The sequence below is a fragment of the Nanorana parkeri genome, unplaced genomic scaffold, assembly GCF_000935625.1.
Source record: "Nanorana parkeri isolate BGI_ZX_2015 unplaced genomic scaffold, ASM93562v1 scaffold1676, whole genome shotgun sequence".
Lineage (NCBI taxonomy): Eukaryota > Metazoa > Chordata > Amphibia > Anura > Dicroglossidae > Nanorana > Nanorana parkeri.
Window position 1 is genome coordinate 135173 of NW_017307944.1, and position 25792 is coordinate 160964.

The window sequence follows — 25792 nt, forward strand, 5'->3', positions numbered from 1 at the left end:
CATTGCATCAATGGTTGTTACGGTGCCCCACCTGTGGCCTAGTAACCAATGACATTGTGTGTCCCAGCTTTTAGGGCTCTAGCAACCAATGACACTGGGCTGCACAGCATAATTGGTTGCTAGGACAGGCAACCCTGGGTTCAGTCCTCTAGAACCTGTACCAAACCGGGATTTCTGGCTGGGCTCAGCAAATTTCCCAGCAAACAAAATCCAAGCCGGATTACTCATCACTACTTATCAATCCTTAAATGCGATAGCTATATCTTTTGGCTTTTTTTTCATTAATCTTCACCTGTTGATACTGCCAGTAAGTCTGTTATTGTTCAACTTCCTTTAACAGACCCTGCTGTACAGCAAAAGTGAAAGTTGGCGTTGAGACAAACAATTTAACATTTACAGGAGAGGCTTACAATGGTTAGTTTTTATTCATCTGCTTACAATCTTTACCCCAAAACATAAAAAAAAACAGTTTATGTAACTACTTCAAATTTTTAACTAGTTAGGTTTTAATTTGTTAGTCATTCATGTAAAATCTTCTTGTCTATTTACCCTCTCAACAGGTTGACAATGATGCAGGCAAAGAGTGGCTACATCTAGATCGATAGATAGATGTAGAGTATAGCCACTCTACAACAGAAAGTATGTTACTGGCAGGATCATCAGGTGAAAGTAACGGATTGGTAAGCTGTATTATATTAAATTTTTGTTTTTGGGTTTAGATGCCCTTCAACAAAAAAATGTATTTTCAGTTGTGATAGTTTAACAATCATGGGTGTCCGAAGAGATCAACTTACTCCCTTTTAGATGTTTCATTTGGTATGTAAATGCAAATACTGTATATCTGCATAAAAAATAACTTTTTGCATCTTTATGAATATTTAGGTAATATGGACCACTGGAGCACAGGGGTGAAAGGCAAAATACGCACTTAACCCTTGCAGTGCATGGGTAGCCCCACTACAAGGATTGAGATTTTATTTGCCTGAAGTTCTTCTTTAACATACATAGTAGTATATATTAGTAAGCTGAGTGATGGAGGCATGCACGGTTCAGAGATATAAGTTGCATTCAGAGGTCAGGATCTAGTTGCAAAAATGAGCAACCTCTATACAGTATTTATATTATGCAAGGTGTGTCACAAAAGAAAAGCTAAAGTACACATAAAAGTATTCATATTGCCTACACACTTGCATAAGGCACCCATCAAATGCACGGAACAGTAAGGAAGGTTTTGATGACTGACAAAAGGATTATAAGGGGCATGCTGGAAAGGAAGTAGAGTAACAGCAGAGGGAGGGATGCTTGAAGGAAGGTCAGGTGAGATATAAAGTGGGACAGGGGGACACAGGCGGGGGACATTTGCCATAGATTGTGCCATGCCTTTCTCCCCTCTTGGACACATACTTTTGTGTGTGTCAATGTATGTATGTATATATATATATATATATATATACGCTGTTCGGCTATTCACTTCAGGCTGGTAAGGCTGATTTCAGCCATATACCGGCTGAAATCTAGACATGTGCGATTCGGTTCGTTCCGAAATTCGTTTCGGACGAATTTTCGGAAATTCGGAGATTCGGATGCATCCGAATTCCGAATTACAGCTAAGATGAATGCAAACGAATCCGAAATTCCCGATTTCCCGAAATTCATTATTGGACGAATTTCGTTGCAGCAAAATGACATTAGGGGAAAAAAATGACAACATTTTAGCTCTACAACACATCTATGCTTAAAATACAGAGGCTATAGAGTAGTGGTTAGAGGACAGGCTTGCCATAGGCAAGGGAACTTATTTGCATCAGGGTACCGCTTTAAATAAGGGGGCACCCAGATGCCGCCCCCCCCCCCATGTGCATGAGTAAGGGGTACTTGTACCCCTACCCATTCACTAAAAGATGGGCGGAGCGAGCCATGGCGTCACGGCTCGCTCCGCCCATTTGACATTCTCAGCTGTCAAATGCTAAACAAATTTTTTGCTGGTGCACATGTCTACTGAAATCAGCCGTACATCGGGTGGCTTCATGTGGCTTCAGGTCGGCCGAACATGCTCAGCTTATCTGTGTTCTCAAAAAATAGAAGTCAGGTGCATCTAGAAATCAGTTTGAACTTCTAAACGCACCAAAATGCATGTAAACACACCAAAACACATTTTTTGATGCTAGAATTTGGTACCAGATGCATATAAACACATATGCATGTAAATGCACATAAACACATGTAAATGCTGGTCATTTAAAGCATCTAGACGCATTCAGCGTTACAGATTTTCTTCTGCATATAGAGGACAAAAATGCAAGTGGCCAGTGTGACTGAAGCCTAAAGGACTGGTAAATCACAGGATATAAAATGTTTGTTTTGGGGGTTTAGATACATTTTACATTCAGGCAATGTGCTACAAATATGTCACTTTGTGACATAAGAATCAAATATTTGTGCATAGACCAATGTAATTGTTGCATTGTAATGGATTTATGTATTTGTTGCATTTGTATGGATGTATGTATTGACTACACAGGTACAGAAAGTTTGAAAGTATTTAATGAAGGAACATAAAAACAAATAAGGACATAAAACAATGTAATGTTGCAAAGATAAAGCAGATGTGAATTATCCTGCAGTGCCTCTCCTGTATCTCTCTGGCACTCACAATAGCAATACAAGAGGAAACTGGAGCAATAGGCACCGTATTTTCAGCAGCTCTGTATACCTAACCTGATTCTATTGTTCGAAAGTGTTTAGACACAGGACTCTCTCTTGAAGATGAGTATCATACTGAGACTAAATCATACAGTGGGATTTTACACCAGATAACACAGCAGGGTGCAAAATATACAGAAGTAAGGAGAGTGGAACTAGGGCACGCTGGAGAGATTGAAAGGGCAAAACTATAAAGCAAAAAACATCTAAGTTGTTAGTTCGCTTTTCTGGCTCTGGCTTCGTGCCTCAGGAGCTCAATTGATCACGGTTCCTAATGACAAGCTAGGAAAAAAAATCTTAAACTCTTTCCTGAAGCTCTTTCAAATGCAAATAGTTCACATGAGATAGATAGGAGTCTGTCCCACCCCCTTTTCATAGCCCTCTACTGATTTTATACAGAGGACTCCATCTGCACCTCCTGTCAATAAGGATGCTCAAGCTTTGGATTTCCTTTGATTAGCAGCTGCTGTATCCAGGAGAAACAGAAAACAGGCAAAGTCACTGGGCTGCCTTTTCCTATTGTGAGATGAGCTAGTCAGACCACAGAGCATGTTCTCCCAGCAGTTCAGAGCCCCTGATAGCACTGAGCTGCTGTTACTCCATCTCAGTCTGCCCAAAGCAGAGCATCACTAAGTTCTCCTTGTGACAGAAGCAAGCACATGTCTCTGGGAGCAGGTACCAGCTTAACACAACGCGCAGGGGATTTACATAATTCGTCATTTGGCTCCACAAGAAGAGAAATAAAGGTAAGATAATTCAGCAGTTATTATTTTTGGACTCTTTTGTGCAGTGGATTATTTGTAAAGCAGTTCATTCCAGGGAAATAGTAGCCTAGCATTCTGTTCCATGCCACAGAAAGATGCATCATTTGCATGCAGCATCAATGACATTTAGAAGTTACTTCCATTTTATTCAGAGGTGGCTTTGAAAAGAGATAAAAAAGACCTGCTGCCAGTAAGCATATAAAAAGGCAAGTCTACAAAAAAAAAAAAAAAAAGCATGCTTCAAATGAGAAAGCGCAGAAGGGAAGGAGGGATAGACGGGAATAGGAAGATATCAGGAGAATGCCTTTCAGGCAGAACAGCCAATTTAGAAAGGACTTGCAGGAATCCGAAATTAGGAGTAAGGTAAATATTCATTTCGCTCTGCTACTGATACCTGCTCTCCTTTACTTTCAAGGTGTGTTTGTGTTATTTTGACACTAATAGATGCTTCTGATAACTGTAGTGAGAACTGTCATCTTCAAAAGCTCCTGATGCAAAAAATGCACATCTTAATCATCTGCTGAGCAGCTTGTCTAACACAGGTTAGGTTAAAAGCTTGATGACCTGTTCTTTTAAGTGCTCAGACTTTCACTGTGCGTGCAGCATGGTAGTTCATCACAGTGTTCCTGGCAATTCAAGCTGTAGCTAGGGTCACAGAGGGTTGTGTTAAGCATGACTTCCTTGGCAGTGTCAGGTTATTCTCTGTAATGCAAAATTATGATCTCAGTATTGGCTCTACTCCGTGTACATGTGTATTTATATATGAAGTGAGCATGTAGTTACTGAAAGAGCTAGGGGGATTTAACTATTTATCTATCCTTTGCTTTCTGTGGTCCTCATAAGCGCATACTCTGCACATTATAACACACAGGTAATAAATATAACTGGAGACTGCAGAGTGCTTTGCTAGCAATTTGGTTAAGAATACAAATTACCTGTTCTAGCAGATTACAAAGGTCATGTGCATTTGCTTTCCACTTTTTTTTTTGCTAGCTTTGATTTGCATGAGTAATATCTAAGTGTTGTGTTTCATCAGGCTAGCTATTTATTATCAATGTCATCTCATATTTGGAGTCACCGCAGAAGATGCTTACTAGTATAACACTTTGATTAGGTCAAAAATGATGTATCAAAGCATTGTGTTACTGAGAAAAATCAATAGGCTATGCATTAAGCTTTATCAGGTTTGTGCTAAAGATGTTTAACTCAAATGACGAAACAAAGTCCTGGCAGGTACACTGCATAGCAGCCACCTGAGCTAACTTGTACCTAGTAGTACCTGCAGTCCATAAAGTATGAGTATTGATAATTCATTTTAAGCTGGTCACACTATTAAGCCATGAGAAACAGTATGTGAAAGTGAATTCTGACATTGCTGAGCATAATGCATCCACAGCCAGTCTCTCAAAGCAAAAGTAAATTAAGGGAAACAAGGACTCACTGCCACCAGTGTGAAGAAAATAATTAGATACTTACAGTAGAGCCTAGTAAATTACATATGTGTGACATTTCAGAATTGAGGTCTGATAGTGACAAGCTTATTCTTTACATTCCTGCATTAGACCATGTGCAGTACATACAGTAGGTTTATACATCAATGGCAGTAGTATTTATGCTACTTTTTTTACATTGTTATGCAACTGTTGCACAATAAGATAGTTAAGCTACAGGATATAAAGTAGAAATAAAAATGAATAAACAAAACAGTAAAATATTTTTGGAGGCTATTTAATTATGCTTTATAAGTCACCGGTGTGTGTATTCTACAGCAGGAATGCAGATGTCACCAAAGCACACATTTTCTATTTTTGGTATTTTGCTGAATATTAAGAAGCCAGATAACCTTCAGTGTCACCAGAAAGGTTACAGTAGCATAGGCAAAATCTGGGCAGCATTACAGCAGTGAGCCAGTAAAACTTTAGCATTTTTTTTCCATAATTTAATAATCTGATACCCAACCCAACACTGCTATTGGCAATTAGGATAGTCATTACCTGTGGTTCACAGTTGCATTTTACTCATGTTTCTTATCTATTTTTTTTCTTCACGTGGCTGTTTCATTGCAAAACAAATTCAGCTGCAACTGGTGATTTCCTTTTCACCTCAGTTTACCTTTTAATTAATTATCTTTCACTAAAATGAACATCAATTTGCATAATTGTCAGAAGTTCTTACCTATAATTCCTTAGCTATTAGGGTATGTGTACACTGGGGCTTGGGCTGCGTGTACCCTACTGCTTTTAACTTAATGTAAGTGAGCCCAAATGCTGCATGGCCTCCTGGGTTTTTAAAGCAAATTAAATGCAGCAGTGTGCATTGCACCTGCATTTACCATACAGATTTTCTCAAAATTAATGGCAGACAAATGCACCCAAATGCAAACACAGGGGGTGTCTGATGGAAGTGCAGTCCATACTCTGGTGTTCATTTAAGCTCATTTAGTATAATTTCAAAACCTTGTGTGGTTTTTGACCGTCTTTGTATTGGAGTAACTGATGCCAGTTATGTGTTTGTGGTGGAACAGTTCATCTCTAATTTCAGTTTTCCTCCAGCAATAGTATACAGGTATACAGAGCTATTTTAAGAAACCTAGAATATTTCTATATTTATACATGAAACAATAGGGAGCTGCTAGCCAGCTGGCACATCATGCATCATGTGCATAGACTTCACTGCTACTGTGTATGTTATTTGTAGATTACAACTTTACCTTGTTAATTATCCTGGCCTGTGACTCGCTGAGCTTTTTTTTTGTATCCTCAGTTGCCTGTGCTATAAACAATATACATACAAAAAGCTCCCTGTGTACACTGTAAAACAATGGATTTTGTGATTAATATGACTGTATTTTAGACTTCACTGAGTGGCATGAGCACCTAATTTGTTTTTGGATATTGGTGCAATTATCTTATACATGGATATAATGAAGTTGGCCACTCTTTTAGGTAATGATGGTGTCTACTCATGAAGCAACTTTTATTGTCTAGAAAATAGACAAATTATAAATGTTTTGTTGTATTGCACTCTAATCTACTTGATTTTTAGTAAAAATTCAAATGTCAACCCATAATGTTATTTTCGTGGATTAAAAGTTATTGTAAAGTAAATACAACATTAAAGGAAACCTGTAATGAAGAATTCACTGTCTCTATACAAGTATGCCGACAGCCACTTGTGACTTGTGAAATTATTGGAGCCAGGAGCAACCAGCATTTTCAAGCATTTCAAGAATTTAAACAATGGCAATCCCATATTGGTCACAATATAGGTTTCCTAAGTGTTTAATTTCACAGGAGCTGTTTTCAAAAAAGCACCACCCTAGACGGGGACCCACTCCTGTTGGGGAGGGCCCAGCAATTTAGATTGATGACAAGCATGGATTGATATTTGCATACAAGCAATACTCTACAAATATTTGATTAAGTACACTTTTTCTAAACCTGCTGATTTGGGGACATTTGGCACCAGGCACTATCCAGATGAGCATGGCCTTTTATCTCTTAAATTAAATATTGAAACAGCTTTTTAGCTCTCCAAGGACCTCTGCCATTGAGAACTTTGCACATGCCTTCACCTTCCATGGTAATAATGAGAGAGAATTCCTTTGTAGGATGTTTTACACATACTACAATAGGGAAAATAAAGCAGAACCAGTAAACTTCCCCCTGTAGCTGCAACAGGAGAAGTGATAGTTAGTAAGAGAACAGTATACTTTGGAAGAGAGCTCTTTACTAGGGTATCCGAGAGATAATAAAAGCTGTTGCCATGTTACACTGATGGCAAACCTTAGTAGAAACTAATTTTGAGTGAATTAGTGCTTTTAGAGAACCCTTGGTACTTTTTGAAGGACCAACAGTCATAGTTATACAAGTACACATGCTATGAGCCAGGTTATACTCTAAGCCTTACAGGCGATGCAGCTGGTTTCAAATATAAGTTGTTTAGAACCTTTCAAACAATGAAGTATGATTTCTGTTTTGAAATCTGAAAGGTTATAGAATTTTTCAGATTGCTGTTTTTCTTAATAAATAAAGCATGAGCTCCCTTTTTCAATTTTAGTTCAGGTTGTATGCCATCGTGTGAATTAGGCTCTTTAATTACTGTTGTTTTGATGGTGGCCTTTACAATACAAAAACAGTGGACCTGTATTCTTCTAGTTGTTCAAGGAAATGTAAATTTCAGTATGTTTTCCCATTTTGAACTGCATTGACAGCTAAGTATATATTGGCATGTCTACCTTATTTACAAATGATGGCTTTTTATGTCCGATTGTAAGAAGCACTTATTACTACAATTGAAATACATGTAGGGATGTAGCTATTGTCAACAAATACATGACCAGTTTGGTAGCCTAGAAAGCCCTGCCTGTGCACTTGGTGTCATTCGGTATGTTAGCTTTCCTTTTAGTTGGACACTAGAAACCCACTTTGAGTCCTCTAGTTGCCCATATGGTGGCTATATGGTGGCTGTCCATGCAAATCTTTTATTAAAAAACTTCTACCGGTATAAGCTCATTTATTTATTTGTTTATTGGTGTTGATAGAGCCCCAGAAAGCCAGCTCATGTAACTAATGAGGGAGGTTTACTATTCTAATAGTAATGAATAACTATTCTGTGTTAAGAAAATACAATTTTAAACAATTTGGAATATTAATTATATACTCTAATAGTTTTTAATAATATGGAGAGACCAGTCCTTTATTAAAAGCTGCCAGGGTTCCTCAGTATAGAATAATTTTGCCAAACACATTTTTTGTACACCAGTGCACAGACTATGGACATTAAAGTAACAAGCAATAAAGGTGATTTAAAAAAGCACCTTTGTAACTGCATGTACTGTGGGGAAATGTATCTTTCACAACAGTACCCCTGCAATTTCAGCTCCTCTCCCCTTATTTCTTTGGTTAGTAGGGACTTAACAGCCTGCCTGCCTTCTAATGTAAGCACACAGCAGGTGAAGAAACTGACTGAAACCCAAGTGAAGACTCTATGTTGTGAACTTTGAGGGTGATTTTATCCACAGTGCCTGCAGCTACAGAGATCAGTTAGGGCTTAATTTTAAAGATATGTTAATACTTTAAGGTGTGTACATTATTGCAACACGCAGTATCACTCCATCCATGAGTTGGAGCATTGCAATGCTATTATTCAAAGCATCTTCAGAATATAGAAACGTTTTTGAAAAAGACACTGCTGATATTCACATGCCCAAACATGGGCGTGTGAATATCAGCAGTGCCCAAACAATATCAGCAGTGCCAATATTCACATGCCTCATCAGTCTCGACAGAGGCACATCACAGCCGTCACTAGTAATCTAATGTATGTAAAGCTGCACTCAACAGCCAGGACCTTGATGTAAAAAGTTTATTCCCAGGAATCTAAAACATTACAAACATAACAAGACCTAGGGGCTCTAAGCCTGTGCCTCTTAGAACCTGTGGATCTTGTTATGCTTGTAACGTTTTAGATTCCTGGGAATAAACGTTTTACATCGAGGTCCTCACTTTTGAGTCTGGCCTTACATACATTGGATCTCCAGAATATAGTTGTGTTACCACACACCACAATACATGATGTGCATTTCTGTGCACTGTACTGCAGAAAAATGCAGCCAAACCTATAGTTTTCATGCATTGAGATGTATTACAGCTCAGTTATGTTGCCTTATGCAACGCATCTTAACGCATGCGCTTCCAAGGCCCACTGGAGTGAATAGGTCCTAAATTTCTACAGTCTGGGCACAGTCACACTTACATCTGTGGTACTTATTATTCTATGAAATTGTAGTCCTCAGATCTGACATTGTCACATATTTTAGGATTTCTCTTTTAGACAGTTGTGAATAAATGAATGAATGAACAAAGTCATCAGTTAATAATATGACTCCTAAAAATCCTGAACTGTATGCAGCTCTCAACTGAAGTTATAGAACCCTGGTTTAAACAGACCTGAATATATCTTAGACTGCAGCAAAGTTCACATGGACTCTAGATTCAATGAGTGTGTTTTTTAGTCTCTGGTTGGCCTGCGCTAAGAATGCTTTGTGTGAATATGCAACTGAAATCAATGAAATGGTGCTGCCCGATTGTTGCAATCACCGAAATTGCATGGTTCAAAATACCATTAAAGACCTTATGGTTGGGGAACCTTGCAGATGTTGAAAATTTGTTTCAGGTACCCCCCTTTTGCAGTTCTACGAACATAGCTTAGGTCAACCTTTGGTATCTCATGTCTTTGATGCATAGAGTATTCTGCAGTTTTTAGTGATTGCCAGACCTCCTTGAGGTATATCAAGTTATTTAGAACATATTGCATGTGTCTTGAAATGTGCCATATGTCTTAATGGTCGAACTCATCTGCAGAATGTTCATGAATTTACACTGACTTGTTGCAGGTTCTATAATTTAGAGAAATCTTTAAAATGCTCAGATGTTCAGACTTATCTATGGCATGTTTTAATATTTTCAATACTTAATGCTTTTTCTACCAGCAAACTGGTCTGAATCTAGGCCCACACTTAGTTTGAACTAATTATATATTTTGTCTCGACTAGCCTTTTCATTATTTGCAGTTTCCTTTCTCTGGGCTTCTGTAAGCTGATATGTTTATACATGTGCTTTTGACAAGATAAGTACAACATCAACAAACACACATTATAATTATTGATGCTTTATTTATACCTGATACAGTCACTGTTATGTGACAGATTAAACAAAAGTGTGATATAAGCAAATTCTATGAATATATAAAATGCTCTGACACTTTTGGATTCATTAAGGCATTGTAAAATGCAAGTCTATTTTTTTTAAAAATGGAAATTTGTTTTTGTGCGAAAAAAACATACTGTTACGCATATTAAGCTGTAGTCCTCTATAACATTATTTTAAAAGGAGGCTAAAGACATGACGTAAAGTACAGTAGCATAACAATGTAAGCTGATGGAGGAATAACTCCATCATAAGAATATGTCACTCTGCAGGGAGACTATCCGATCGTGACTGTCAGTGATAACCAGTGGGTGTCACTGTAGCACTGACAAAAGAGACACTAATTGAGCTGGGATAGTAGTGAGGAAATAATGAAAGTCGTGCCGTCTACATGTGCAGTATACATTGGTTCTTTTGGTAATTTGCTATTTCTGAGCTTAATTCTGCCTTAAAGCAGAGCATAAGCATAGTTCAGTAGCAGAAAAATATGCTGTCAGATAAAGGCTGTGCTGGAGAACTCTGCCCTTTTAAAATGCTCTTTTTCAGACAAAAAAACTACACACTGCAAATAACAATTGTACTGGATTGAGCTGCTTTGTGCATAACCGTGCTAAATCAAGCAGAATACAAAGCAATATTTTTTTAAGAAAAGGTTACGCTATGATTCTTTGGTGCAAATCCCAAAATCAAAAGTAATTATCAATGCTTTCATTCAAACAATACCTGGTGAGTCTGCCATGAAAGTCCTTGTTCAGGTACTTCTTGTTGTAGGGTGGCAATGCTATGTCCTTGTCTCCCAAATGTTTCCCACCATTGCCACCCTGTGACATGCTCCCACAATGGAACCTACAAGCGTTTGCACCAACATACCATGCACAGGCACGGCCCCCTGTTGTCACCTTTAGGAAACCTTTCCTGAAAAATGCCATGCAGCCATCACTGGGGTGCATGCATTCAGACAGGAAATGGCTGAAAAAAGGCTGCAGGAAATCAGTAGTGCCATTATGCAACAAAAGATATAAAGTGAAAACAAGGTTTTTTTTTTTTTTAAACAAGTTTTTATAATACACAGTGCTTTAGCAAACTAAATGTAATTTAGTTAGGGGGTTAAAGCTACTTTATTAAAAGTAAACAGGACACATGTATCACTATAACACTATTCAAATATGCATCTTTATTGGTTGAGGAAAGCAAAATAACTGCTGTATATGACTACATTGTGTGGTTTCTGTTTTTATCAGTTAAAATATCGTGTCATCAATATGATTCAACAATTCTCAACAATGTTCTTTAGTCATTTTGGGTCACATTGGTGTTTGCTATGAAATTTCAAGTGACTTGCGGTACATTCTGATTAAAGAGATGGAAATTGTGAAGGAGTCATGGGGATGAATCAGTCATGGGCTATATTCATTTTCACTTGAAATCTAGGTTTATTATGCAGATGAGGGAAAGTTCAGGTATATTTGTTTTACACTTCAGTGAATACCTCAGAATAAGTGAGACCACAGGCGATACTGGTGGCTAGTACTTTGCCCTCCACCTGCCTTGGGAACAGCTTCAAGAGTCCCATTCCTGTTTAGAGATACTTAAAAAGTTACTTAGTTACAGTGGGGAAAGGTCAAAACCCTTGTTTAGTTTTTGCTAACTGTGTCATGTTGGGGCTATTTTTATGCACTTTCTGTCTTGGAGATGCAGCAGGAAGTCAGCGGAAAACTCTACAAAGTGAAGGGAATTCTCTTATAATTATATATAATGTATACACTGTATACATTTCAGCAGTCCATGTGCATTACCAGGTTTTATCTGGGGGTAAAACTGCAGGGCAAAATCTGAAATCATGGATGCTAGACCCAGTGAAATAAGGCCTTTGTCAAAGATGAAATCTTCAGTTTCTTTAAAAGAAATGTATAGTGGTTTTGCGCATATTCTTCTTTATTTAACTATTTTAAAAGTACTTTTTCTTTTTTGTACTTTTTGGAAAGGTAAAAGATATTGCATTTAAGGCCCAATTAAAACCTTTAGTTTAAATCAGCCCAATAAATTCTAGGTGCATCGAAAAAAAGGTGTTTAATATCTTACAATTTGTCTTCTTTCTAAAGCAACTAAGATATGTATATCCCCTTCCAGCATGTTACAGAGTGCAACCCTTGCTCTCTGTGTTGAAGCAGTGGCCTTATTGCAGAGGTCCGACACACCCCCTCCTGAGTCAGACCTATAGCTCAGCAATCGGCAAAGCTCCTGCTCCCTGCTGGCTCTGATTTGGACATCTGCACAGAGAGGGAGCGTCCCATTCTGAGCCATGCTGGGAAGGCTGTTCTACTCAGGCTGTGGCTGATTTTTAAAGAAAACAAACTGTAATACTTTGCACACCATTTTCTTTGATGCACTTGATTTTACCTAAATAAAAGTGTCTCTAGAGGCAAATATAAAAAAAAAACACTTTAATTTGCAAGTAATCCCAAATATATGCACATTTTGCTAATATGTCTATGTAATCATTAATCATTCCATGTTACAAAGGAACAGGTAAAAAATAATATATATATAGATATATCTATCTATATATATCTATGTGTATAGATATATATAGATAGATATATCTATCTATCTCGATAGATAGATATATCTATATATATCTAAATAAAGAGCGGAGAGGCAGCTCCCTCCGGCCCCCCTGCCAGACACACCCGCACGCCCACCCACCTGTTTGTGGCTCCCTGGACGGCAGAGCGGACAGCTGCAGCCAGGTAAGACATCCCCCGAAAATAAGACCTAGTGTCTTTTTTCGTGAAAAAAATAAAATAAGACACTGTCTTATTTTCGGGGAAACACGGTATATGCTCTTTCTTAACTTACCAGAGCAGTTGAAATTCTGTTCAGCAAATATTATGATGTAGGCACCCCTGCCAGACAGAATATCAAGTTTGGTGACTGTGCTTTTGCTCTACTGCATTGGAGATTGTTAAGTAATAAAATCTTGCGACTCTACAATGAAGAAGAAGCTAGACACTGATGAAGTCACCCCTCTGTCATCTCCTATAGTAAGCATATTCAAACTGATAACACATCGATGTACAAAGCATCAGAGCCCTAACCTGCTGCTCTGCTAATCTCCCAGGGCATTACAAGAGGCTGATCATGAGACAAATTTAAGTATGCATAATAGTTACTTATAAACATTCATGTTATCCTTTTCCTAGTAAATAGATGGCTGAATTAAAATTTTTTTTACATCTGCCTGGAGTTCAGCTTTAAGTCAAATGGATAGCATTAATGAACAGAGAAGAGAGACATATTGTGCTTGAAGGGTGGAAATTCTCATGTATAGCTGAGCGTCCTTGTCATATTGATGAAGCTACTAATTAATTTACCCACGGTTATAGTGTACATTGAAAATAAAGAGGGCTAAGCATCTCTCTCTCTCTCATTCCCATTTCCCTCCCTCCGATCATTTTGTCTTCCTCTGATCTAAGAGAAGAAAAGCCCTGTTGCAGGTCCATCTTATGCTCTCCTTGGTCTGTACTCCACTGTAAGATTTCTTGACGCAAAGAAGAAACATACAGCGATCAAGTTGTGTTCTGTTAACTGTGATCTTAGTGCCAACGACCAAATGAAATGCTTCCTGGCACCCTGTCTGCAATCTCTGGCTGACATTGACAGCCAGGACTAGTAGTGTCAGTGCTCTCAGATGAGAGCTGACATTCTCCTTGTTACACAGAAAGCACAGTAGAAGGATAACATTTTTCTTTCCATACTGACAAATTCTAAAGGCTGGATGAGGGGTGGAGAAGCTAACCCAATTTACCTGAAGTGCAAAGCATCTTACAGATGGCAAATATAGGCACATTATTACACCAAATTTACATGCAGACAGTAAAACTAAAAATAGTACGAGTATGAAATGGATGAACAAATCAGTATGGACCGACCACTGTTCGATTTAAAGAGCCCCACTCCCTATGCTTGTTAAAGCAGAACTATGGCCTGCCATTAACATATATAAAAATGATATGCTGCAGCACTTAATTAAAGGTTCATCTGCAAATGTCCTACAAATACCCGTTGAGCCTTTCTGTGAAGTCAACCTAATGCTGTTTCCTGTGATGTTTTGGCAACAATGCTGCACTGCTCCTGAATTCAGGGCACTATGTGCCTGATTTCACTACAGACGGATGAAAAAGTGTTGTAGGGAGTATGGCTATCAGCATTGTCACTACTGATTCATAAGTTTGTAGCTTGTCCATCAGCACCTGGCCACACATAGACCTAGAATATACCATATATACAGTATGATATACTCTGTGCTCAGGAATTTTCCTTTACCCACCTGCCTTGTAATAGAATGAAATCAACTTGAAGCAGCTGTGCTATATACCAACTGAGCACAGTAAAGAATATAATATTTTTACATGTGTTTCTCAAAAGTAGAAGAGGTGATATTCACTGATATTTGAAAGAAAGTGAAGCTGACTTTTATAACTGTAAAACTGTAAAACAGACAGAATTTGAGCAGGGTGGCTAAGGAGGAACACTTTCTGCAATGCTTGTTGTTGGTCTATAGGCTCTAAATAAATCAATTTATATTTTTTTGTTATTTATTTACATAAATTCACAAAATAAAAGTCCAGACAGTAAAAACAAGTTAGAAAGTCTTTAAAAAAATACCGCAGACCACATGGGTGGGAGGCTTTCACTGTTAAAAGCAAAAGCAAAGGTAATATAGCGTAGCCTAGGCAACACCCTACAGTCTCTGTACATATCCACACATCTGTGTTGATTAGGACTGAACAAGCTTGTCACCTTGAGAAAGGTGACCTTCATAGCCCTGAAACATTGGTACTATCCTTGTTTTCACTATATCATTTTTCTACTTCATTAAAAACCTGAGTTTTTTTGGGATGAGTGCTGTCTTTCTCTTTGTACATGTTGCTACAGTACCAACGTTAACCATGCACTCCACTACTAAAGCATGTTGGGTTGGTTGCTAAATGGATTTGTCTACAGTTACATTAATCTGTCACAAGTTGCGCACATTGTTGCATGGACAGGAGTGTGCACGCTACGCTTTATGAATTTTAGGGCCTGTCTAAAACTAGTATCATATGATATCGTTATGACCCACTTTTTCTTCCAAACAGCACATTAGCAAAAAAATGACCCAGCAGGATATGTTTTTGTTGCACATAATTGTTGCTGAGATATGTCTTTCCTCTAAGACACACTTTAAAGACCTTAACACTTAAGAAAGAACTTATTTTAACCAGCTCCCTGGATCTGAGCGGGCGTCTTTAGACGTCCACTCAGCCACGCCCCCTAGCGGGAAAGTCCCAAAATTAAAAAACAGGCAGAGATGCCTGTTAACATACAAGCGATCCGCAAGCCATAGAGCCGGTGGATCGCTTGTATGGGGTGCCGATCCGTGTGTGTCCCCCTCAGCGCTCCTCCCCCTCCCGCTGTCACGCTGGTCCTGGGCTCCGCTGTGCTTTGGTGCAAGGACCAGCATAGTGTCTCTGTCACAGGGGATCAGAGGGAGATTGGTACACGATTTGCCTCCGGTCCCCTCTCCGCTGTCAGAATGCGGAAGTGATGTATATTACATCACTTCCGCATTCTTGTGTCACTTTCCAGCTTGAGAAGCTGATGAAGCAGATCTCTGCTTCATCAGCTTCTTCAGGGGTGTCCTCAGTGACATTAGGGGTCTTGGAGACCCCTGATGTCTCCATAAAGAGGACCTGTCACATACCTTTGCTATCACATAGGGGGGTTTTATTAGCCCCCTATGTGACAGCAATAAAGTTAAGTGAAAGAAAATAGGAAAAAAATAAAAAGTTTCCAAAAAAAACCCCTTAAAGTTACACATAAAAAAGAATTAAAAATTTAAAAAAATGTAAAAAGTCCCCACCCATACATACATGCATGGTGCAAAAACGGTGATTGTGCCCATTACATCACACATGTTACATATCGCCGCTAACGTCCCAGTGAGAGCAATAATTCTATTGCCATCAATCACTGATAACACTAAACTGATGATCAGTAAAAGCTCAAAAGCGTCGCCTATGGTCACTTTTGGGTATGGTAGTTTTCTGTGATTTCGCGGGTGCGCACAATTTTAAAGCTTAACATGTTTGGTGTCTATTTACCCGACGTGACCCCCCTTTTTTATATTTTACCAAAAAAATGGGTAATAATAATTGTTTCCTAACATAATGTAAACGAACTTCTTTTTTTTCAAAATTTTCTGACATTTTTTCTTAATATAGTAACAAATAAAAACCCCAGTGGTGATTAAATACCACCAAAAGAAAGCTCCCCAAAAATGGTATAACAATTATTTCAGTACAGCAGTGCATGACGGAATAAATGTCAGTCAAAGAAACGCCGCGCTGAATACTGAAAAATGGCCTTGCCAGGAAGGGGGTCTAAACACCTGGTCAGCAAGTGGTTAACAGTTCTCTTTTTAGGATCCTTTGTTGGCCACAAGCATTAGCTTTTCTGCTGGATCCTTATACCACCAAGCTAACACTTCTTCCTGGACATTCACTATGCCACTGGGAGACCCTGTAAAAAAGGATTAATCCTCAGAGGACAAGAGAAGAATGTGAATGCGGGGCGGCGTCCCTAGACTTGTTGGCACCTGCTGGGGGGGTGAAATCATTGGTTGCCAGAAGCTCAACAAGACGCTGGCAAGAGCATCTAAGGTTGCCAAGAGCTGGATGGAGAGATGTATTTGGCCCTTACACTTCTCCCTGCCTGGCTCTTATATTTGTTTTCCATTGTTGATAACAAAGAGGTTTCACTATACAAAGGTTGCAGCAGCTGCCAGTCTGGCACAAGTGTGTTTTTTACCTTCTACCTATTTACTTTACTCACTCTAAGCTCTGCCAGAAACAGTTTTTTGCACAATTTGAATTTTTTAAATATTTGCACTATGCACCAATGGTTCTGGATGTGCATTTGGCTGTTAGGTGCATTTGGCTGTTAGGGCAGAAATACATTATTTTTATAGCTCTGTCCTCTGTCCTAAAATAGGAAATAATTATTTTATTTTTGGGACATGTGAAGGAATAAGAAATGTGAACGCCTTCTATTTTAGGAAGGCTTTACTGTGCGATCCACTGACCTTATATATTATCAAAGTTAGACAATGGAAGAATAAGGTGTACAGAATAAGGAATGTGTCCCAACAGCTCTGTTCTTTGCAATGAAAATGTTTCTTATGAAAAGATAGCTAGGAACCTGATACAATTCTTTTCTGTAAGACATCACTTTGTCCTCTCTTGACCATTTTAAGATGTTACTTAGAGTATGAAGAGTATGTCAAGTGAATATTTTTGTGTTTGAAATATAGGAAAAAGTTTAGCTCCAAAGAACTAGTGTAAAGAAAAATGCAACAATTTATATAAAAACAAGACAGGAAGAATCTCTGGGTATTGATGCATAGCTAGTAATTTTTTGCTCAACATTTAGTGCTGTGTGATAACATTTCTCATAATGGTTTGTACATTCCTTTATAGAAAAGGGATTGTGCTGTGTATGGAATGGAAATCTCTCCACTACAAAATATACAGGCTACAGACCTACAATAACAAATACAAAAAATAAGTTTCACTTTTACACTGCAATTTTAACACTATGGGGCATATATTTATAAAGCAGTTAATCTGGCATTCTCCAAACATTCAGTGCAGGTGTATTTTTTTAGATAATTCACCAATATTGAATGTTTGGTGAAAGTCACATGCATTCCTTTATAATTAAGACCCCATAAGTTTGTATGTTTAAGTTTAAGTTTAGGCTAAATTTTAGTTAAGTTTAAGTTTTAAAGGAGAACTATGGGGTCAATGTTTTTCCCCATAGTTCTCCTTGGGGTAACGGGAGGACACAAACTAGCGTCCTCCAGTTACCCTAAGCTCAGTATACTGCCGCATCTGGAGCGGATCCCGACTTAGATGACGGGATCCGCCCAGCTGCGTGAGTGACAGCTGGCTCTGCCTATCTAGAGGCAAAGCCAGCTTTACCCGCCCCCTCCCCCGTCCGTTCCGCCAGTCAGCGCTGGCAGATCGGAGCGGGGAGAGGGGAATCCAGCCCCTCCCCCTGTCACGGCAGGGAGCCGTGACAGGATCGAGAGGTGAGGGAACCCGGTATGTGTTCTCTCACCTCCCGATCTACTGAGCCGACCTGTGACAGTCTCATTGTCACAGGTCGGCTTAGAACTATGAGGTGAGTGGAAATCACTCATGTCATAGTTCTCCTTTAAGTTTGTAAGTTTAATAGAAATATTGAACTTATATATTTCACTAAAATGGCAAGAGTTCTATTAACATTGATTCAAATGTTTAGTTTATTTAACTACTTGCTGAGCGCGGTGTTTACACCCCCTTCCTGTCCAGGCCATTTTTCAGCATTCAGTGCTGCGGTACTTTGGCTGACATTTATTCCATCATGCAACGCTGTGCTGAAATGAACCTTATACCATTTTTTGGGGACAGATAGAGCTTTCTTTTAGGGGTAGTGCTATTTAATCACCACTGTGGTTTTAATTTTTTACTATAGAACAAAAAAAGTACAGAAAATGTAAACAAAAACTGTGTTCCTTTTATTATGTTAGGAAACATTTATTATTACACAATTGTTTGGTAACATATAAAAGATGGGGTCACGTCGGGTAAATAGACACTGAACATGTCAAGCCTTAAAATTGCACACGCCAGCGAAATCTTAAAAAAGCTACCACACCTAAAATTGGCCATAGGTGACACTTTAAAAGATTTTACCGATCATCAGTTTAGTTTTAACAGTGATTGATAGCCCTAAAATTATTGCTCTCACTCCAACGTTCACGAATATATATAACAAGTGCTTCATAATTGGTGCAATTGTCGTTTTTGCGCGTAGGCACCTCTAAAGCATTTTTGTGCATCTATGTGGGGGTGGGAGACTTTTAAAAAAACGTTTGTGTGCAAATTTTATTTATTTTGTGACCAATTTAAAAAAAACTTTTTTTACACTTAACTTTATTGTTATCACATAGGGGGATAAGAATCCCCCTATGTGATATCACATTACAGTGATAGGTCCCCTTTATGGAGACATCAGGTGTCTCCAAGACCCCTAATGTCACATTGGGACCCCCAGAGAAGCTGATGAAGCACAGATCTGCTTTACCAGCTTCTCTCCGGCTTCTGCACCGGAGAGTGACAGAGGAATGCAGAAGTGATGTAGTAAACATCACTTCTTGCATTCAGAAAAGGGGAAGAAGAGCGGAGGGAGATTGTGTATTGATCTCCCTCTGTTCTCAGTGCACAGAGCCACATGGACCCACACTGACAGTCCTGGATTGGACACCCGGGATAGCAGGGACAGCGGCGGCAGGATGGCCAGGAGAGGGAAGGGGGGGCACACAGAGACATGCAGCATACAAGCGATCGGGCGTCTTTACAGACGATGTACTGCTTGTATGTTAACACCCATCGCTGGCTGTTTCCCATTCTGGTGGTTTCCCATTCATGCATGCCAGGGGGCATGTGTGCGAGGGGGCGCGGGCACGAAGGACGTTTAAAAACGCCCACCCGCATCCAGAAGACTCCCGTTTCTGAACGTTCGGTGGACGGGAGGTGGTTAAGTACATAAGCAGGTATAATCACAATATAAACCTCACCAATGTAAAAGTAGAAATTTTTTTACTCTATTTTATCTGATGTACATTCTCAGTTTGCCCTCTTTTCTTTTTTTAATTAATTGAAGATGTTCCTACCAACAGGATTTTTCTGTATTCTTGAGCCCTAATCTAAAAAGTGACCCTATAAAAACAGGGTTATTTGCAGCCAAAACCATACCTGCTGAAAGAAGAGGGAATACTGTATGCTTTAGCTTTCTGGTGGTCCAAGTCTTGAAATGGCCCAGATTCACTGTTCCCCAGCCACTGCAATTATCTGTGCAGTATGTTAGGTTAAATGTCTGTTTTCCTTACCACATGCAGTGGTTCCTGATGATGGCTAGTACTTCCTGTAGTGAAATATGAGTTGATGAAAGAAACCACACTGTGCGGTAAGATAACAGGTATTCCACCTACCCGGAATCATTGAATGCTTGCAGTTTCCAGGAAACTACAGTCTGGATGCATTCTAAGACATAGACCATAAAAAGGTAAGTATAAAACCATATTGGGTATGGTTTGGGCTACTAGTGACCCTGTAATAACAGGGTCCCTTTATGTACAGTAACCCATAGCAACCAATTAGAATTCACCCTGCTGAAGTTATCCGAGTACTTTAAGATTGCTGACTGGTTGTTAAAGGTTTTGGTTTTATTGTTTAAGAAATACACTTCTACACAATCAAATTCCACCCCAAAACTGGAATTAAGGTTAAAATAACAAGACTTAATACATACTAATACACAATAAAATAAAATAGTGCAGCTCAACCTGTTTTAAAAAAAAATGTTTATTTGAAGGTTACATTCAATATTCCTATGCATTACTTTAGAGATTTAATTCTACATTTCTTTCTAATTCTGTATTTTCTTACATTATGTCACATTTTTAAATTAGCACAGCTGGAAACTGCTAAAATGAATTTTCAGGATCAGTGAGGTACTAATAATGAGCAGAACACTTCACCAAAAGTATGACTGACACAGATCAAGCCAGTTTGTGGCCATTGAGTGTTTAGTGAACTTTAAGGTTGTATTAATCTGCCTGACATGTATTGATATTATAAAGGGATATTTGGATCCCTAACCAGTTGCCCTCTGTTTAAATTCAGTGAGTGAGCAGTATCCATTGGAAATCCTGTTTTTCTTAAGGTGTTTTATTTTGATGATATAACCAGATACAACATGTAAATCCATGTGTGTAGGCCTTCCTGGCAAAATTTATGGGGTCAGAAGAATCCCTTTACTAGCTCACTACATGCCCGGGAGATGTACATTGTCCATCCTGTGAAGAGAATCCCAATCACCTGCTCCACTTTATTAGCTGAGATTCATCTATTACTAAACAACACTGTAAATTACACATTCATACAGTATGTGCTAGCATTAGAAGCCTTTCCATATCCTTTTTGTAAAGAATACATAGCTGTGGTAATTGTTACCTGTAGCTATGTGCCCTATAAATACATGCAAAGAGTATTCAAATTCTTTTGAACCTGATTCATTTTGAAACATCTTTTTAAATAAGTCCCTAGTTTTTTAAAGTCAAAATACACAGGTCTGTGATATGAAAAGAAAGCAGGAGAAAGTATTTTTAAAAATGTATCTTGAATATCTCTTCGGGTTTGAGTCAACCTTGAGTTTGACCTGGACCCAAAATGATAATTGAACAGACAGTCATTGGTTGACTGATGGCTGAGCCACACATTGTCATTGGTTGCTAGGATGCAGATGGGAACAGCATAACAACCTATGATGCTGTGTTTGCACCAGTGACTTACCAACTATTGACTATGTGTGAGCCACACAGCGCCATTGGTTGCTTAGATGCTGGGGGTCCATGCTTGGTTGTTATGGTGCTCCCACTTCCATCTTAGCAACCAATGTTGGTGTGCAGCCCAGCCTCTAGCATCCTAGCAACCAATGACACTGCGTGGCCCTAATGTTAGTGTCCTAGCAACCAATAATAATGTGCAGGTCGCATGGTGTCATTGATTGATAGGACACAGCCCCGGTTTTGATCTGCTAGGATGTTCGCCGAAACCAGATTTCTGGATGGACATTCAATTGAACTGAACCCAGGCATGTTAAGCTTATCACTTATCTTTAATTAAAGTGATCTTGAGACTTGTGGTATTGTAATTGATAAAAAGTGTTATGTGTCATATTAAGCTTCAGTGAGCTGCAAATACTCTTAAATTATCTAACCTTACTAATAGATAATTAATATGCGTTGGATCTGAATTTTAACATTTTAAGTGTTTGATCTGTGGTTTCAGTGTATTTTAAAATGCTAATAGTAAGTCTACCTCAGTTACACTTTGCCTTTCTTTAGCCATATTACCATGGCAGCTTTAAGGAGTTCAAGGAAACAGTACATAGGCATTAAGATCTAAGTAAGCCTAACACTAGAGTTCTAAACAGAAAGACAAACATGAATGCCCCCTTTATTTATTTATTGATAAATCAATAAATGTATGTTTTAAAATTTAGACTAGTGTCTACATCTGACCTCATATCAGCCTTATCCGATTCCCTATACATTAGTTTCTCAGACTAGCAGAGCAATGGGCAAGAGTGGGAGCCAATAAGGGGTATTGTCTGCTAATGTGATGACAAGGAACATGCTGATAGGAAGAGAGGCCATAGTGAGACAAGGTATGGCTTTATCAGAGCTATTAACAAAAGGGTGAAGAGCTTTGAGAAGGCATGAGAAGTGAACAATCTAGGACAACATAGCTGAACTGGAAAGTAAGCTGAATTTGAGAATTTTTCCAAGTCAGCTATTTTGTCCTAGATTGTTCACTTCTCCTGCCTTCTCCAAACTCTTCACCCTTTTGTATTTCTGTCCGCTAATTCCTGAGATTTACCTACCTGGTTGTGCTGTGAAAGAGGGCAGTGTAAATCTCAGGAATTAGCGGACAGAGAAACAAATTCCTTTGGCAGATGAAACAGCTTCCTTGTATGTATTTCTTTTGTGTGTTTAGCTGTTTGCCTGAAGTTCAGCTCTAAAGAATACACTCCAGCAGCCCTTTGAATTCAAACATTGTATATCCTTCGTAACATGTATTTATTTCCAGTGATCCTTTAGCTGCATCCAGTTGACATAAGTTTTTCCCATTCACTCTCTTTTGTATGAGGCCTTATGAAAAACATTCGACCAGAAAATAAATTACACTAAAAACATTTTTTCCCCACCATGTTCACAACAGTTGATTAACGTGCACAGAACCAATATACTTGCAGTTTTATTGGATGAATAAGCTTTGTGAATTTTTTATACGTAGATACCCTATTGATTTTTTAGATACTCCTAACAGTATGGTTCATTGTGATCCTTTTTAGAAATGGGCTTTCAAATAATAACAACACGGATGCAAATGCAGCAAAGTGCAAATTGTTTTAGGAAACTTAGCCAATGGAAGATCTATCTGAAATGCAAATCTGGCAATTTAGACTGATACCTGCTAAAAATCCCTTGCACACTAGAGAAATTGTAAAAAGCAGGAAGAAATGCTAATGGCATCTAATTAAGAGAATCAGCATAATGTGAGGCACCTGTAATAAAATAAAAAGTGTTGTGTTTCAGATGCTGTCTTCATTACTGTAACTTTCATTATGCTGTTTGTTTACTTTTTTGTATTTTACTAGATTATAATATTTGCAGTTCCTTGCACTGGCATATTTTATTGCTGTAATAAAAAATCTAATATATGATAGTAAAATAAAATTGAATGTAATATAATTAAAGTGTTGATACTGCCAATGTCCTTTGATACACTTCCCTTTTGGCAATCATTTACAGAAACCAACAGTGTTCCTGGGTTAGTCATTTAGAACTAAATACAGTGAATTCTGGATATAATGTTATAAATTGGGTCAAGAATAATATAATCTTGTGATATGTCAACACATATCCCATTGGCTTTCCAAAATATTTTACAGTAACATTTATTGACCTTACTTGAGACTGCATAAGAATACAGACATTCAAATTTGACCTGAATAGAGGCATGCTATTAGGGTCCCACTTCTAAATACACCTGGGGTATCGGATCATCTTGATCAATGCTGTTTGTCATGTAACTACACAATGACCTCTTACTCTTTTCTTCTTAGAGATGACCAAATACAAGCATATTACTTAGTACAATGAAGCGTCAGATATCTGCTAATTATAATGTTCCTAAGAGATTTTTGATCAAAGATTTTTAATAATACTAATGGATAAATGTATGAGTTTTTTAATATTGTTACAGCTGAAGATATTTAAAATGTAGGTGCAGTATTTTCCCTGACTTAACTAACTTCTAATCCCCTAAAAAAAGAAAATTGCAAACTAGCATTCCCTGTTTTATTTCTTTAAAGTAGTTCTGAACCTAATGATTAAAATGTCATATGAGTTATAATATGTGAATGTGATTTCAAAAGTTATTTACAATCTTTCTCTTACAAGTTTTAATTAAAGAAGAAGACCTAGTGATCCTGCCTATGAGGTCCTTATTTAGGTACTTACTGTTATGAAGTGACAGGTCTCTCCTAGTTGTGCTTATGTATTGACACCATCTCACATTGGTGAAAGCAATACTTTGAACAGACATTGTCCATTATTGTCACTATCAGGAAGCTGGCCTGACATCATGATGTGCAGCTATTGCTGCATTGCATGTAGACAGTAGGTGGCTGAAAAAGGCTGGAGCAGAGTAGCACTGAGTTGCACAAAAGGTTAAACAAAAAGGTGAAATAGTATTTAAAAAAATTACAATCATTCATGATAGGGTTTAGAACTTTAAAGGAATATTCACAGTTGTTATTATTTTATTTTTTCCTCTAAAGCTGTGCAGGAAAAGTACCATGTTTATCTGCTGACCACTACATTAGCTAAAAACAAATATGGCTGAAAAGACATTATCAAACATCTTACTTATACTTCAGGTTTCTGTGTTCTCAAAGGACTTGTTTATGATGATTCTTCACCAATTCAGTAAAGTAAGTAAAGGTCAGTTTTCTATTTCTTGTGCCAGAAAGTGGGACATGTATATAGGCAGTTTAAGTTAATTAATAATTACTGAATTTTAAAAATGTTGAAAATACATTATTGAATATCATTAATCCAGTCTGGGCTATGTCTATTAGAAAGTTCACTGAGAGAAGTTCAATTTGGAAAGGATTATATTGAAAGCAAAAAGTTCTAGCAAGCAGTGCACTTTGAGAAAGCGTATTACAGGTATTTACATCATAAACTTTGTTTGTCTCATGCAGTGAAAGTTCCCTCCGGAATATTTTCTAATGCTTCAGTTGCTAAATTACTAAACTGCCTACATGGTTATGTTGGATGCTGTGATAGGAATCTAAACTTAGTGATAATAAAATGTCCAGCAGTGCATGTTTTCCAGATGTCTTCACAAGAGAACAGATGTGTCAGTCAGTGGTTGTCAATCTGAATATTACACTTGTGTTTCTAATTTATCCAAAATTTGACTCAATGATAAGACCGAAAAAAGGGAAATTGGATAATTAGAGTCTAGTTCTCAGCTCCTTTCCAAATATCCATTATTTGCCTGATGCTTTCTTTGACCTGCAATCCTTTGGCATGATTCTTGCTTCACCTACTGACTTCTCTGACAGCATTAATTTAAATGTGAATATATGATATTAGTGTAGATGTCAATTTGACCCATTTCATTCAGAATATGTTGGTCTGGTCTTGTACTATTATTGATGTACTGGGTGCCAGTGGCGTAACAACCGGGGGTGCAGCAGGGGCGCGGGCCCCGGGCTCCCAGAACTCTGGTTACGCCACTGCTGGGTGCATCAATATAGTCACAAGTTATTAAGGGATGTTAAACAAGACTTTTCACAAAATAATAAATTAAAATCAAGCTATTTCAGTCAGCAGCAGATGTTTTGACTGAAATGGGTCAGGTAGATATCTACATGTCAAGTACTCTTGTC

At 38.2% G+C, this 25792-nt stretch overlaps 1 protein-coding gene across 1 annotated transcript in view; it reads left to right on the forward strand.

Annotated features, from left to right (window-relative positions):
• Positions 1-3401: 3401 nt before the first annotated feature.
• The window catches only part of CDH7 (cadherin 7), a 144603-nt gene continuing 122212 nt past the window's right edge, over positions 3402-25792 (forward strand). Inside the window, exon 1 of the mRNA XM_018571099.1 lies at positions 3402-3449. The gene's annotated coding sequence lies outside the window, so the exon portion shown is untranslated. The remainder of the gene's footprint in view (positions 3450-25792) is intronic.